General features: G+C 33.9%; 2 long non-coding RNA genes across 2 annotated transcripts; one reads left to right on the forward strand and one right to left on the reverse strand.

Annotated features, from left to right (window-relative positions):
- Positions 1-3,398: 3,398 nt before the first annotated feature.
- LOC110007653 (uncharacterized) lies at positions 3,399-8,972 on the forward strand. Its single transcript, XR_002281711.2, has 2 exons — positions 3,399-4,217; positions 5,457-8,972. It is a non-coding gene; the product is annotated as an uncharacterized LOC110007653 (long non-coding RNA).
- A 537-nt stretch (positions 8,973-9,509) lies between these two features.
- Positions 9,510-13,133, reverse strand: LOC110007647 (uncharacterized). Its single transcript, XR_002281701.2, has 2 exons — positions 12,350-13,133; positions 9,510-10,286 (listed from the first exon to the last, which is right to left on the reverse strand). It is a non-coding gene; the product is annotated as an uncharacterized LOC110007647 (long non-coding RNA).
- Positions 13,134-17,626: the final 4,493 nt, after the last annotated feature.

A 17,626-nucleotide genomic window follows, 5' to 3' on the forward strand; every position in this document is an offset into this window, starting at 1 on the left:
GGCAAGCTAAAGTGGGGTGTAGGGTGTATGGGTTAGGACTAGGAGTTAGGGGTTCTAAGGGTGTATGGAAGCTAAGAATCCTAGGGAATATGTGTATGGTTCTAGGGGTATTCTCTCAAGGAAATGTTTCTATCTCCTCTCATTTGAACCTTGAACTTGAAAACAAAATAAAAGAACAAGCTAAGAATTCAAGAACTTCACTCTAAAATGCTTAAGAATTTGATTGCAAATGACCAAGTGTTTAAGAGTTCAAGAGCGCCATTACAATTGACTTGGGTTTCCTTATATAGAGCAACCACTAAATAATAGTGGAATGCTCAAAAACACCCAAAATTATCAAAAAAAATACACATTTTATGAATTAAAATACTAATCCCGTTTTTTGACCGAATGACTAAAATACTTCTAAGCATTTTTCAACAAATGACAACTACAGCTCTCCATGAGGGGCTTCTTGTCATTGCTAGGCCTTGGGAGCTTTTTTGGGTGTCTACGGTGGTAATTTGGGTGATCAATCATCATAGAATCGATGTTTGAACCATTGTACATGTTTTGATACCCTTTGATCGTCTTAAAGCAGATTTTTAAGGAAGAACCCAAACTCGGGCCAAGTCAATTTGGTACGATCTATAACATTCCAAGCCTTCATTTTGATCACAAATTGAAGAGAGCGCTATCACAATCATTTTACAATAAATTTTGTCCATTTTGATCTTCGTTTGAGCACGTTCCAATTTTGGGAAGTCACCCGAAAATTGGATTCTGACAACTGGAAAAGTATGACATTTTCGACCTTAAAATTTGTGTCATCTAGCCTTCGATCATACATAAAAATTATATAAAATTGTAGCTATTCGAAGCACGGCCGCAACGAACCCATACTTGCAACGATCCGTCATCGAGATCTTGAGCTATGGCATCTCAAAGAATTGGATGTTCTTCTTTATAAAATCTGAATTTTCATGTTTTGAGCCCATCATCTATTTAGAAATTCTCTTGTTTTGGGCCACGTCATGATGTGTGCCACATGTCAAAATGATCGGTCGTCGAGATTTAGCTCGTGTCTAAATTTGAGCTTACTTGCAATCAAAATAAGTGAGTTATGAGCATTTGAAAATCATCTCGAAATGAGAAAACATAGTTTCCATAAATGGAAACTAGTTCACTAAGGCTGCACCGCAATAGTGTACAACCCACTTTTTTATGGTAAGTTAGGCCCATAATAGTCCCGGAGGGTCCGATTGAGCCAAAATTTGGTACATGTGAGTTTCTCAATGTTTCAGATCCAACAGCGGTAGTCTAGTACCTTTTTAAGACCCAAAAATAGGGCTATAGTTATATGGTCTTTTTTCAGCATGATAGGAACTAGATTTGAAAACTAAGTTTCATCCTGATAATATCAAAACTTGTCAGAATGCGACAAAACTTTATAGGTATCCTTGGGGTATCCAAAACTACGCTCCCATGCAATTTAAGGTCATTCTGACACTTCTTCAAAGGTCTAACGGCGTATTGGGCACCAACAAGACAAGGTTACCACCGGTTCTCTCCTTACTCGCCTCGAGGATACAAGTACATCAAAAATGATGTATAACAGTGTCTACATAACTATACTTTTAATAGAGCAGAATAAAAGACTAGAATTTATGTAGCCAACCCCAACTAAGTTAGGAAAAGGCTTAGTGGATGATGATCATCATCATCATTATATAATTATAATAAATTAGAATAAGATGTCATTCTAATCGTTATCATAAACAAAGTAAAATTATGATCTAAATAGATTAGATAATCATAATTAGATTAATAATATTTAAAATTATGATCTATATAGATTAGATAATCATAAATAGATTAATAATATTTATTATAATATTGAATATTATTTGCTTATGTTATAACTTTGCCACAAAGTAAATTCTATGTAGAATCCATGCAGAGTGAATTATTTAGGAATATATACTCTGTACATCTATGACAGCGACAAAAATATGTCCCCAAAAAAAAAAAAAGCACACATATTACAGATAATTATAATTTTATCATTAATATACATAATTAAGTTTATGTTATACACAAAAAAATTTATCCAAAATATCAAATTCACACATATTATAGACAATTATAATTTATCATTAATATACATAATTAAGTTTATGTTATACCTAAAAAAATTCTATCAAAAATAAATGAACTCCAAAATATCAAATTCATAATTTGATACGTGGAATTAAATAAAAAAGTTACAGAGTTAATACTTACATGTGATTTAAAAAAATGAATACCCTCCTATATAGGGATCTAAAATTGCTAAAAAATCTACATGTAAAAAATACAAATTGACATTCAATTATTGGCCATATTTACCCAATTTTCATACTATCCAAATATAATAAAATAAATATTGAACCTTTTTTTCCAAATAAAAGGTCAATGCCACAAATTATACAAGCCCAACAATATACTTCTTCATTTTGAACCCAATAAAAAATAATTTTATTAATTCAATAAATAAAAGTACTATAAGGTTAAATGGCTAATAACGTAAAATTACGATACTAAATAGATTATCATAATTAGATTAATAATATTTACTATAATATTGTATATTATTTTCTTATGTTATAACTTTGTCGTAGAGTGAATTATATGTAGGAATACATACTCTGCATATCTGTGATAACGACAAAAATCTGTCAACAAAAAAAAAAAAGCACACATGTTATAGATAATAATGCTTTTATTATTAATATAGGTAACTAAGATTATGTTATACACAAAACAATTCCATACAAAATAAATGAACACCAAATATCTATCAAATTTGTAATCTGATGGGTGGAATTAAATAAAATAAATAAATAATAAATACTTATATGTGAATTTAGAAAAATGAGACTTTAAAAAATACATTATGTTTCCCCTGCAAATCACATTATCAAATAATAGAAATATCACAATAAATCAAAGCAAAACCCTCAAATTTTTAAGACAATAATTCAATACTATAGTATATAGAGATCTAACATTGCTAAAAAGTATGCATGCAAAAAATAAAAATTGACTTCTCAATTGATTATTAGCCCCATTTTACTTAATTATTCATGCCATCCAAAAAAAAAACGAAAAACAATACTGAGCCCCTTTTTCTAAATAAAATGTCAAAAAAATTATTAATTCAATAAATAAAAGTATTATTAAGTTAAATGGTAAATGATATAAATAACTGCAGTACCTATCGTTTTGATGCTATGAAAAATTTGCCAGTGTCAAAATCGCTATGGTTATCCGATTGTTTTGGTATTCAGGTACAAATTATGTTGAAAATAATTTGGCGAATTTATATTAGGTAAAATCATAAAGAAATAATATATATATATATATATATATATAGGGAAAAGGATTCGGTACGCCAGCCCATGCATAGGGTTTGGTACGCCAATGGTGATCTACCATTTTCTCTCGATGGAATTCTCACACTCCCCAACTCGCCCTCAAGCTACAGCAGCCACTCTGACATTTGAATAGGGCTTGACGGCTTATGTTGGCAAGTCTCTCTTTCTCCCTCTCTCCATTTCCCACCGCCCTCTCCCTCTACCGAAACTTGGCCCTCTCTCTCTATCCTGATGTCTCATGATGACAACTCTCTCTATCTCTTCCTCTCTCTCGCTCCTGCTGTCTCTCCCAAATCATGTTGGCAACTCTCTCTCTTCTCAATCTCTGACTGCTGCCCCTCTCTCTCCACCCAAACTCCATCTTCTCCCCTCTCTCTCTCCACCCAAACTCCATCTTCTCCCCTCTCTCTCTCCACCAAACTATCTCGCGCTCTCTAAATCTCTAACGCTGCTGCTCCATTGCTGCTGCAAACCTCTCTCAGACTATTGGGGCAACCAAACCATCTCACCCCTCACTCAATCTCCCTCTCTCAATCTCTCTCGTTCCTGCCCCATTGTTGCTGCAAAATTGCTACTGCTCCATTGCTCGATTGGGGCAATCTTCGAGATTTAAGGTGCATCCAAGGTTTGCTACTGCAAAATTGATGCTGCTCCATTGCTTGATTAGCGCAATCTTCGGGATTTGAGGTGCATCCAAGTTTTGCTGCTGCTCCATTGCTTAATTGGGGCAAATTTCGGGATTTGAAGTGCATCCAAAGTTTGCTGCTGCTCCATTGCTGGATTGGGGCAATCTTCGGGATTTGAAGTGCATCTAAGGTTCAGGTATGCATCTTTGCCCCATTACTGATTGATTGAAACTGTGGGCAATGAAGTGCAGCATTGTTTTATCGCTCAAATAGTATTCCACCATGACATTGTGGATAATAGAGTTCTATGTGAATGTATTATTGTTTATGTTAGAAGAATTCATTAGTTTCTGGATTGAATAGGATGTGAGATGTATCTGAGATGATACATGAACATGGAGAAAGATGGGGTTGGGTTAATTTGATTGCTTGACATATCTGAAACCAAATGATCCTATTTGTGCCTAACTTGGAAAAACTCATATAGTCAAGTGTTTGTCTATGTGTTGTATGTGTGTGCGTGCTAGTTGGTGTGGGGTACATATCGATGAATGTGCCCCTTGTTATGTTATTTTTAGAGATGGAAATTCTTGAAAAAATATTATTGTAGAGAACATATGAATGCAGGTTCATGGGGTTTTACTGAAAATGCCATCCAGTTTGTTGCTTAAATATGAATGTACTTAATGTTGTGACTTACAATACATCATACTTATAAAATGGCCTGTAATCAAACCAAAAATACTAACTGCATTCCCCTTCTCTAACACGTTTTCTAATATTCTTTATCCTAACTGTGTCCCTGCATTTACTATAACATCACTTTTGTAGAGGCTAGTCTTTGATCCTTTGCCCTGATTCTTTCATTTATGAATTTAGAACATTCATAATGAGTACATGCATAGGTGACATTCTTTTTTTATCATGGTTACTTTTACCTAGATTTAATCGGCCTTTTTATTATTCAAAAAAGCACATACGAGATGCTTTAATGAAAATGCAGGACTTAGACAAGACTGAACTTATGCACATAAATTTCGATTATGTGTTCCTTGAAAAACCTTTCCCATACAGTCCTTCCACCAACTATGCATTTCCCTCATCAATATGAACACATGCATGAGTTTTCTGCTACATCCAAGTATCATAAATTGAATTGGCGCCTTAGTTGCTCATCTTTTTTATCTATTACTAGGCTAAAAAGGCAATTAAAGCTGTTGAAAGTCGATTAGATAGTCCAACAAGATATCAAAAAACGTTGTAGAGTATTGACTCATCTTACTTTATTGTTTGTTTGGTTAAGAACATTTTTAAAACTTCCATAAACAATCTATTATGGTTATTCTTTTGTGATGTTTGTCTATATAGTGTTTTGATAGAACCACTCAATAGATTTTTGCAGACATCTACTTAGGTGGTTTGGTTTTTTATGTAGGGTCAGTTGAAAGATTTTTATGGACCCCACCATATCAGTCGGTGTGACATCTTCCCGGTGCCCAACTGTAGACAGCACGAATGATACCATGGAGCTGGAGCAGGTTCCTTATCTTACAGAAATGAGAGACGGGGAACATGGCTCATCAACTAAGGGCCTACAAATAGAAGAACCATATATAGGGATAAAGTTTGGTTCTGAGAATGAAGCATATGAGTATTATAAGGAGTATGCATTAGCCAAAGGTTTTGGCATCCGTAAGGGGACAACCCACAATAAAGATGGTCAAAGGCTCAATTGTTCTAAGGAATGATTTCATCGAGAGAAAGATTGGGTAGGTAAAAAGGTACACCATGAATCAAGGTGTGGTTGTATAGCTAAGATGGGCCTAAGTAGAAATGCAAATAACGAGTGGGTTGCGACTAGGATTGCTAAAAAACACAGTCACTATCTTTTGTCTCTAAGAAAAGATCGTGTAATTCGCTCACATCCAAAAATGTCAGGCGCTGCAAAGTTGATGATAGGTTCAATGAGCTCGGCATTGGTGAAGGCCACAAATATTCATGGCATTTTCATAGAGCAATCTGGAGGGATTGATAATGTTTATTGTACAGAAAAAGACATCCAAAATGTAATCGCTAACTTTAGAAGAAAACTAAGAGGAGAAGATGGAAGTCTTGTTATGCAATGGCTTTATAAAATGAAGGAATTGAACCCATCTTTTTTTTATAGAATGAAATTAGATGAAGCCAATCACATCTTGAGCGTCTTATGGGTAGACGCATTTTCTAGAGTTTCATACCAGTGCTTCTCTGATGTGGTAACTTTTGATACGACATACAAAACAAACACATATGGTATGCCATTTGCACCCATTCTTGGTGTAAATCACCATCACAGTACCACTCTCCTCGGATTTGCGCTCATTTTTTATGAGAAGGTTGAATCATTTGTATGGATATTTGAAAATTGGTTAGAAGCTATGGGGAGACGTCAACCTGGAGTTATTCTCACTAATTAAGACTCTGCAATTTCGAATGTAGTCAAACGAGTTTTAGATCAAAGTAAGCATCATTATTGTAAGTGGTGTATACTATCAAAGATTAATGAAAAAATGTGTCATGTCTTGCGTAGGCATCTAAATTTTTCAGAAACCTTCAGGAGGCGTGTGGCTAGTGCAACAGTGGAAGAATTTGAATTGGGGTGGAAAGATATGATTGAGAATTATGGGCTGGAAAGTAATGAGTGGCGTACTAGACTCTATAGTTGTCACATGCAAGGGGTTGATACGTATTTGAGTGACGACTTCCACTCAAAGGAGTGAAGGGATGAATAAGAACTTCAAAGGTGACTGTAAAGGTGCAAGGTAAGAAGTGACTGTAAAGGTGCAAGATAAGAAGGTGCGAAAGGACAAGGAAAATGACTTAAGAGACATTAATACTACTCCAATATTAAGAACAACTTCTTTTATTGAGGCCCAGGTAGCAAAGATCTATACTTAAAAGATTATGAAGCTATTTGGGGAAGAGGTGGTGAATTGTATTAATTTCATGAGCGAGTCAATTGAGGACAGTGGATTGCTTGCCACTTTTAAGGTATCAATACTAAGAAGTGATTCCAAACCCTACCTGTGGAATTCAATTCCAATGACAAGAGCGTTTGTTGCAGTTGTCATTTATATGAGAGGATGGGTCTTCTTTGTAGGCATGTGTTGAAGGTTTTTGTAGTGAAGAATGTATTCGAAATACCCCCATAATATATAATGAGGCATTGGACAAAAGATATAACAAATGGGGTTTTTATCAATGAGAGTGGCAATCAAATTCAAGAAGCATCTCGACTACAACGCTCCATTCGATATAATTAGGTATATCAGGCAACTCGATACCTCGCCGAGCATGCTTCAGAGAGTGCAGAGCTCCATTAATTTATAATGGCCATAATACACGATAGAATTTGTCAGGTTGATAGCCAATTCAAGCATAAGGGAGGTCAGCAGAATGACGCCACAATCAATTGTAATGCTGAAGAGAATGGTAATGTTGAAGCAAATGCTAATATTGATGAGAATGCAGCTAGTTGTAGTGACACACCAAGTGCAAGTGACTATTGCCAAAATATTCTTGAGCCTTCATGTGCACGGACAAAGGGAAGACCTACCGATAAAAGAAAGAAAGCTTGATTAGAAGGGTGGAAGCCGAAGGAAAATACTAAGAAGCCGAAGGAAAATACCAAAAAGCCAAACGAAAATACTAGAAAGTGTGCAGTTTGAAAGGGCATTGGGCACGACAAAAGAAATTGTTTGTCATTCATTCGTGCAAAGCATACCATTAGTATCTCTTGCATTTTGATTATACAAGCTTCTTAATTCTGGTTGTAGTAGAGCTTACTTATAATTGTCGAACTTTTAAATGTAATATAAAATGCTAACAGTGCAAATTGTCTTCCATCTTCAGGGCTGCTGACAAAATGTGCCGTATGGAACGGTCTGTTAGGAATGCTGAAGAAAACCATTGGTCATAAGGAGCACCATGAATTGTAGTGATTGCTTGCTTTATTTTTGAAGCACCTGTAAATTGTTTGCTTGTTTGTAGTGATTGCTTGCGTACAAAACTGGGTTCTTTTCCTGTCTTGTATGGCTACCTTTTATTGATAAACCCTTTAATTTTTAAAGCACCTGTAAATTGTTTGCTTGTTGTAGTGATTGCTTGCTTGTTATATAGTGATTGATTGTAGGGATTGGTTTTGATGTTGTGAATATTGCTAAACAAGATGGTCATATCGGAGTGGGTAATTTTGAACTTGGTCTTGGATACATGCCATTGGATAGCATCTGGATACAACCCAGGTTTGGTGTTCCCACTGTTTGGACTAGTAATCACACTGTTTGGATATCCTGTCTTGTATGCTACCTTCTATGGTCCAGACTATCATACTTTGTCCATCTACACCCTTTAATTTTCCTGTCTTGTATAGCTACCTTTTATTGGATACAACCCAGGTTTAATGTTTGAATTTGTCAATGATTGCTTGTTATTGATTGCACAATTTATAGAACATGAATATGATTGTTGAAATACAATGTGGCTTTGTGAATTAGGTTGGGTGCAACAAAGTTATCTAAAATTGGTGGAAAGCAACAAGCTGATCTTCGTTGATGCATACAACAAGAGCAGATGGTTCTCAACCATCTCAGGGAACACTAGGGAGAAACTTGTTATTGCGAATTCAAGATTTCTATTTTAGCTTTTTCAATTTGCTATTGCAGACTCAAGATGTCTATTTTGGTTATTTGAATTTGCTGTTGCAGACTCAAGATGTCTATTGTGGCTTTTTAAATTTGCTGCTATGGACTCAAGATGTTTATTTTGCCTTTTTTTGTTGTATGCGCTTTAGAAAAGAACATTATAGAATATATGTTCATTGTGTGGGTACATGTTTCTAGATATGTCGGCATCATGGGCACCTAGAAAGGAAAGAAATGAAGATATCGCACTTGTCATATTCGGGATCAAATGTTTCCCTTCACTGTGACTTTAATTTCAGTATTGCAATGTATCTTGCCTATAAAATTGATGTTCTTTCGTATAACAATCAAATTTGTGCAATGTTCATATGTGCACCTCACGTTTACTTTGCAAGTGTTGAGTTGCAAGAGTGCTTTTTCTCCATAAAATTTTTGTCCATTCAAATGCCATTCACATTCATACAATGATAATTGAATTGTCGTCCAAATGCTCCCTATGCTTGGGGAGTGCATTGCATGGCTTCTGGCATATGTATTGAAGCATTTTAAAGGAAGAAAACTGATTATTATGAAACATCGGCGCCCATTCTAAGATTTCTTGTATTAAGTATCAATGCATTCAGTTAGGAAATAATGGATGTTGCAACATGTATTAAGTATCAATGCATTCAGTTAGGAAATAATGGATGTTGCAACATGCAATGAGAATTGATTATAAGAATTGTCATGTATGTCTCTTTTAGACAAAGACGTTTCTTAAGTTGGCATACCGCATTTGATCTCTATTGTTGGATGGATGGACCAAATTTTGGAAACGTGCCTGTTATTCTTCCACCCCTCAATTAAGAGAGAGAAAAGGCATATTTGATTGATAATAACTACAATTGTAATAATATTTTTTAACCTATTAACCATATTACAATATATCACCAAACAAGAAAGTGTTATATGAAAAACTGAATTACATTTGTAATGATACCATGAAACAAATACCCATTCCATTCAAAAGAAAAAGAATGGTGAGCATCAACAGTAAAAGAACAATTGCGCATACAATAATAAATTTTACAACGACTACTTTCTCAAGAACCATAGCAACAACTTTGGTCTTCTCTTCTTCATATAGAGCAGGATGTACTCCAATAGTGACACAAACATCTGGCCTAACAAACATCTGGCCTCTGTGACACGAACCTTCTAACTATGGGTTTTCTAGCTTGGCCTAGTATCTCGTGACACAAACATCTGGCCTCACAAACATCTGGCCTCTGTGACACGAACCTTCTGACCATGGGTTTTCTAGCTTAGCCTAGTATCTCGTCACACCACACTAGATAGCCGCATCCCACTTCATTCTAGTGGTTAACACAAACATATAAAAGGTTTTAAGTTTGTGCATACAATTGAACAATAATATGATTTTACATTATTTTCATGAATCAATGTCACATAACTTCCAGTTGGAGCATTTGTAGAAAGGCTTATTGTAGTTATCTCGTGTTTTTGCGATAAAGACGTGCATTTGACCACATTGTGGTCTGCGTTTACAAAATAATAGTGGGAATTGGTTGTCGAGATTTATTCTGCATAGAAGTGACATGAGAACTATAAAGAACTTCATCATTAACATTCTAAAAAAAACCAAAATACTATGTAGAACTTCATCACAACCATGTGAAACACAAACAATTAAATTCATTATGTAAAATTATGATGTTACACTTTACAATGTAAAATTATGATGTTACAATGTCAATTTATGATGTGTGGACACAGCAAAAAACGGGTGCATGTGTTCATAATAGATATAGATTATTCAAGTCTAATTCTCTATCTCAAGCTCTTATGCATTCGACTAGTAACAAGTATACATATGTTCTTCAGAACCCAGAAATACTGCTTTACTTGAAAGATCATAAATGAAAGTTATTTTTTTTGCGTTTTTAAATTGCCTGTGGTAGATATAGCTGCTATCCAAGCAGCAAACTCAAATCTCTACTTCAAAGGGCACCTTATATGGAAATTACCAAATTTTGGTGAGTGCAACTCGAGACACACATAAAAGAATTGTATGAATGACAGAAAACACCTTGGCATAGTACGTGCAGGTTGCATGTAAATTTTCCAAAAAATTGTAAGTTAAGTTGTTATTAACCAGCTGATGACAAAATGACTATTTCGTCACAAAGTAGAACAGAACAAAAAAATCATAATCAGTTTATAGGTCATGAAACTTAAAGATATCAAAAACCTTTAAGATATGGAAGTCAATTGTAAACTTCAAAGCCAAGTAATCTCCGCTAAGTATGATTGGGTGAGATAGGCTTATGATGAGTATGATTGCATAAATGTGCAGTACGTTACAAGAGAAACTGGGAAGAAAAAGAAACCTACCCACAGATACCCGTTGAGATTTTCATGAAAAATAGTACGATGAGAATGAGACAACAATACAAATTAGAGAAGTAGAACCTATATCTCTTAAAATTTTCTTTAAGTTAGGAAAAGAAACCTGATATAACCACGAGACTGCTTAACTCTTAGGAAGTGGGTGGGGAAGGAAGGTAAAACAAATGCCACTAAAGGAAGAGACGACCTTGAAACCAATACCTCCACATACCATGCCCAAATAAAATAGGAAACTTGTTTTATTATATTGAAAACGAATAAGCACAGAGACAATGAAAACCCCCAAAACTCAAAACAAAAGATTGATATCACCTGTAAAAATCAAAATAATGCACTAACACAGTATCCTAAAAAATAAAGATTAAAAGAAAGCACTAAAACAGATTCAAAGATATCCTAAAAACATAAAGAAATTGAAACAGTAATAGGAAAGATTCAAAGATAGAATATCTGAACCTCGGATGAGCCTCAAATCTACTGAAGATTGCCCCAATCGTCTTTGCAGTAGCAATGGAGCACAAATTTTTTTTGAAATTTCAGAAATTTTCCGTGTTTTAGGTTGTATTTTTAGAGAGAGAGAGAGAGGGGCATAGAGGGAGATTGAGAGAGAGGGGACCCAAAAAGAACTTGATGGAGGTTAATGCAGAGGAGTCACAAAGGTTTGTTAATCATAAACTTCATGCAAACTGCCTAAATCTTGGTGTGGTCTCAAGAAGGTACCAATAAATACAGGCTATGCTTGTCACTTAGCCATTGTCATTTCTTTCACATTGAGAAGAAGCATAGGGATGGTTTTGGTTTCCTTAGTGACTTCAGCACCTCAGATGGTTTTGGTTTCCTTAATCGTTTTCATCAAAATTGATGGTTTTGGTTTTCGTAGTCGATTTCATCAAAATTGAGTGCATAGTGCCTGCAAATTTACTTGGGAGACCTGGAAAGTTTGTCAAATAGAATTGGTGCTACTGTCTACAATTTTATCAGCTGTGCCAAGGCAGGTGGGAAATGTGTACTTCTATGTTTATTGATTTTGGTTAGGAATCCTATCACTTAACCTCTCAGTTCATTCTTGCGATTCATTGAAATTGTAATATATTAATGTGAACAGAATTTCTATGACCATAGTTTTGTTGCTCTGTATCCATTTACAGTAACACATTCAACGACTGAAAAACCAAAACCACCAAAATTTAAAATGGGACAAACAAAATCAAAATGCAAAGATTAAGCGATAGCATACCTAAACCTCGGATGAACCTCAATGCACCAAAGATTGTCCCAATGTCTTTGCAGCAGCAGCAATTGAGCATAGAAAATTTATGAAATTTTGAGAAATTTTTCATGTTTTAGGTTGTATTTCAAGAGAGTGAGATGGGCATAGAGGGCGATTGAGAGCGAGGGGCAGCGAGAGATGTATAGAGAGGGGCGGAGAGGGGTAGGTGGGAGAGAGATTGAGAGAGAGGGGTGGGTATCAAAGAGATTGAGAGAGAGGGGTGGGTTTCAAAGAGATTGAGAGAGAGGGGCAGCAGGTCAGCGAGGGTTTGTGAGAGAGCGTCATCGAGGGTTTGAGAGAGAGGGGCCAGTCAGAGAGAGATTGAAAGAGAAGAGACTCATATGACATCGTATTGGAGCAATGGAGCGATAGGGGAGAGAAAGAGAGAGAGAGAGAGAGAGAGCCATCAAGTTTGGCTAGAGAGACAGAGGGTGGGAGAGTGGCAGCAGGAGAGAGAGAGGGGCGGAAGATGAAGAAGAGCGATAGAGACAGTTGCCGTCATAAGCCGTCAGGCCCTTTATAAAGGTCAGAGGTGTTGTTGTAGCTTGAGGGAGCGTTGGGGAGCATGAGGTTTCCATCGAGAGAAAACGGCAGATCACCACCGTTGGTGTATCGAATCCTTTTCATGTATATATATATTGAGTCGAGGCTCCAAACAATCAAATTGGAGTCTACCTCAAAATTTCACTAGAAGATGTTTTGATGCCCAAATATCCTCAAATTGATCATCTCAACATCAAGATGCATGAACAAGAGAAAAAAATGGATCTCAAGTTTCAGAAATAGCATATCTTGTAATGCATTTTTGGACTGTCAATTTTCAAAATTTTCAATTTTTCATAGATACACTCGGTATACACTATTTTTGAAGGTTTAAATTTTATAATTATATATGAAAATCTATTTTAAGGCTACCACAAAGATTTTCAGTATTGAAACCACAATTATCGGTACTATTTGAAGGTGCGTTTTACTTTGATAGTTTAGAGCCTCGACTCTATACAAACCTTCCAAACACTTGGCACCTATAATGAATAGCAATGTAGGTGGAATCCCAACCGTCAGATTTTTATTATGTGGTTCAGAATGCATATTATTATATGAATTTTAATATTTTTTCTAAAAATCATATTATAACGAAATTTTAGATGAATGTACTAAGGGCGTATAATTTAAAATATATATATAAAAAATATTGCCCAAAATATAAAATGACCTAAATACCCATGAAAAATGATGGGGGTAATTTGGTCATTTTAAATTATTGAAAATGATTTTTTTATTTTTTTATATGGTGGGCAATAGTGTTAGGTATATACACCCAAAATTTCATCTTAATCAGATTCATAGAAAAAAATTAAAATTAAAATAGTGATATGTATTTTGAACCACTCAATGAAGATCTGACGGTTGAGATTCCTTCTATATTACTATTCATTATAATTGCCGGTGTTTGTTAGCCTTTTATATATATATATATATATATATATATATATATATATATATATATATATATGGCAGTGATCTAATGCAACGGATGCATCATAGTGTAAGAGCAATGATCCAATGCAACCGTTGTATCATAGTATAATGCAAGACACTTCTAGAAAACTATATTTATGGTATTTGTATATCCTCAAAATTTTCACACACACTCTCTTCATCTCAATAATCAATTACCCAAAAAAAAAAAGTTCAATTTGAAGCCTAGATATGGTCAAAATGAGTCCCTTCCAAAAACGAATCTACACCACTCATTTTGTGAATTTCAAGATCTTAGCCTTTTATAAACTCAAAATCATTTTTTTATTTTTTAACATTGTTCATCTAATGATAATAAAGCCATCCAAAAAAATTGAAAATGAAAAAATCCTTCTAAGGCGTAGATCGAAGCATCTTACCTAAATGAACGGCCTATATTAATTGGGCTAAAAAAATACTTTCTAGGTTGTGTTTTCGAATTTTTCTTTTTTTGTGATTGTTAATTAGAATGAAAATATTGTATATTTCAAATTTTGGATCAAACAAATGGTCATAAGATGGTTTTTTATGTTGTTGCATCATATTATTATACAACGGTTGCATGATATCATTACTCATAGTATAATTCAACCACAAGTCCAGAAAACCATGTTTGTGGTATTTTTATAACCCAAAATTTTGCACACAAACTCTGTTCCTCTTAATAATCCAACCAAAAAACAAAGAAAACAAAAACTAATTTGCACGCTATATATGGTCAAAGTGAGTCCCCTCCAACAATGAATCTAGACTATCCATTTGATGAATTTCAAGATCTAGGATTTTATGAATTCAAATTTTTTTTTTTTTTTTAATATTGTTAATCTAATGATAATATAACTCTCTAAAAAATTTTGGAAAGAAAAATGATCATTCTAAGACCTAGATCTAAGCATCTCACCAAAATGCACGACCTATATTCATTGGGCTAAAAAAATACTTTCTAGGTTGTATTTTTAAATTTTTATTTTTATGTGATTGTTCATTACAATAAAAATATATATATATTTGTTAAATTTTGGATCAAACAAAATGGCCTGCACATGGTTTTTTAATGTTGTTGCATCATATTACTGTATACAACCGTTGCATGAAATCACTGCCCGATATATATATATATATATATATATCGGGCAGTGATTTCATGCAACGGTTGTATCATAGGATGATGCAACCACACTTTATAGAAAACCATATTTGTAGTATTTTTATGACCCAAAATTTTGCACACACTCTGTGCATCTTAATAATCAATCTAAAAAAAAAAAAGTTCAATTTAAACGCCTAGATATCGTTACAAATCTAGAATTTCAAGATCTCAGCCTTTACAAAAAATCATTTTTTCTTTTTAATATAATAATAATAAAGCCATTTAAAAAAATTGGAAAAGAAAATATCCTTCTAAGGCTTAGATCTAAGCATCTTATGTAAATCAACATCCTATGTTAGTTGGGTTTAAATAAATACTTTCTAGGTCTCGTTTTTTTTTTTTTTTCTTTCTCTTTTGGTGATTGTTCATTAGAGTAAAAATAGTGTATATTTTAAAATTTGAATCAAATAAATAGTCCTAACATAGTTTTTTAATGTTGTTGCATTATATTACTATGCAACCGTTACATGAAATCATTCCCCATATCTATATATATATATAAGAAATGCTAGCTAATGAGCTTACAACTACATGCAAGCACTACAGACTAAATTCAATCTCGGCTGATCTGACAAACACAACCTCATTTCATATTTTAATTTCATTTTTTTCTACAAGGAAAAGGGATATTTTAAATTAGAAAGAGATGAGATATTATAAAAGAGAGAGATTATCTCATGTGGAACATTTTTGACGGGGATGCAGTTTGTGTCCATGTTGAAAAAATCGGGCAATCTAATCGGTAACTGCCCGGTTGGATCGGAACCGGGCACCACCGGTTTCATGCGGTTTTAGTGATCGGGCGGTATTTTAAAAAAAATGTCTATAATATATCAAAAATAAGGAATCTGGTTTGTAATACATTTTTTAATATTCTTTACATTATAATAAAGATTAAAAATTATTTTGGTCATTAATACTCACTTTGGTATTTTCCCATCTTTTTCGAAAAATTTTAAACCCCCTAGGCACAAATCGACTCTTTAAAATCTATTTTTTTTCATTAATTTTCAACTTCATTTGAATGTATTTTGTTTTAATCATTCTTTATATGCTTCTCATAGTTTAATAGATATTTTTTTGTATCTTTTTTATTTTTTTCAATAATTTGGACCGTCCAAAATTTGTCTGGTTAGAATGGTTGAATTAGCAAGTTTACTGATTAGGCCGGTTAAGCTACTTCCGTACTCATGTCCGATTAACCACCTCAGTTCGATTTTGCTAACAATGGTTCACGTGGAAGAGGAAGAAAGTTAGAGATAGGTGGGAGAGAAAGTGAGATAGGGGAGAGAGAGGGAAAAAAAAGGAAAGTGAGTTTTGAAGGAAGAATTAAAAAAGATATATTTTGTGAGATCTTTTAGAAGCAAATAGATAGATTTGAGAGGTGAGAGAGAGATTTTAGAGATGAGAGGAACGACGAACCTTTTAGCGAAAAGATATTTTCGCAACATTCATAGCTACCCATAGAAGAGAGTATAAAGAGAGATAATAGGTGGCACAATAATAAATGGGATTCCCTTCTCACTTGTGGATCCATGGCCATCCACCCTAGGCATTACAACCCTTGTCACATTACATACGGGATTTCTTTATTTATTCATTTTTTTAACGTTAAAAACGGGATTTCTATCTTATAATAAATCTCAATGTAACAATTTTCTTGTTAATTTTTTTATTAGCTTTCAAAAGCCTGCACTAATTATGAGTTACAATAAATAGTTGATATTTTAAGTTTATTTTTACAAATAATAAATTATTAAGTTTTTAATCGTATTATGTTAATTTTTCTCTAAAAGTTAATCTCTCAAAGTTAATCAAATTTTTTTTTGAGCGATTATGTAGTCACATTTTTTAAATTTCTGACATCCATGTTTTGATTCCAACTCAAGACGACTTTTATAAAAAACACGCAAGGAAGGTATTACTATTCCTTCGTTTTCGATTCAAATAGCAAACATATGCGGTTTGGTTCCTTGTTTTATTTTAGGAAAATCAACGTGATTTCCCCAATATAGAAAATGCTCTGAAGTATACACTGATTATCGACAATTGAAAAATACATTGTATGAACTTGTTTGGAAAATTTTAAGTAGAAAGCTTTCTATATGCCATTAGGACTAGGGAATTTATACATGTCAGTCTTTCCTAGCCATCAGATCTTAATGAATAGCTGGGATACTTTTATCAAAATAATCATAAGGGTTGCAATATTTAACATTCTATCTTTGACAACCTATTTTTTTCAAGTAGATTAGGAGTTAGCTTTTTGAAGGCATTAGTGGGGTGATGTTAACGATGGGAATGAAATAATCATAATAGTTGCCCTTTTTTTCAAGTAGATTAGGAATTAGCTTTTTTAAGATATTAGTAGGGTGGTGTTAGCAGTGGGAATGAAATGGAAATGAAATAATCATAAGAGTTACCGTTTTTTTTCAATTAGATTAGGTGTTAGCTTTTTTAAGGTATTAATGGGGTGGTATTAGCAGTGGGAATGAAATAATCATAAGAGTTGCAATATTTAACATTCTATCTTTCGCAACCCCTTTTTTTCCAAGTAGATTAGGAGTTAGCTT

This window comes from Amborella trichopoda, chromosome 12 (assembly GCF_054954075.1).
Source record: "Amborella trichopoda isolate Santa Cruz 75 chromosome 12, AtrichopodaSantaCruz75HAP2 v2.0, whole genome shotgun sequence".
NCBI classification, from domain to species: domain Eukaryota; kingdom Viridiplantae; phylum Streptophyta; class Magnoliopsida; order Amborellales; family Amborellaceae; genus Amborella; species Amborella trichopoda.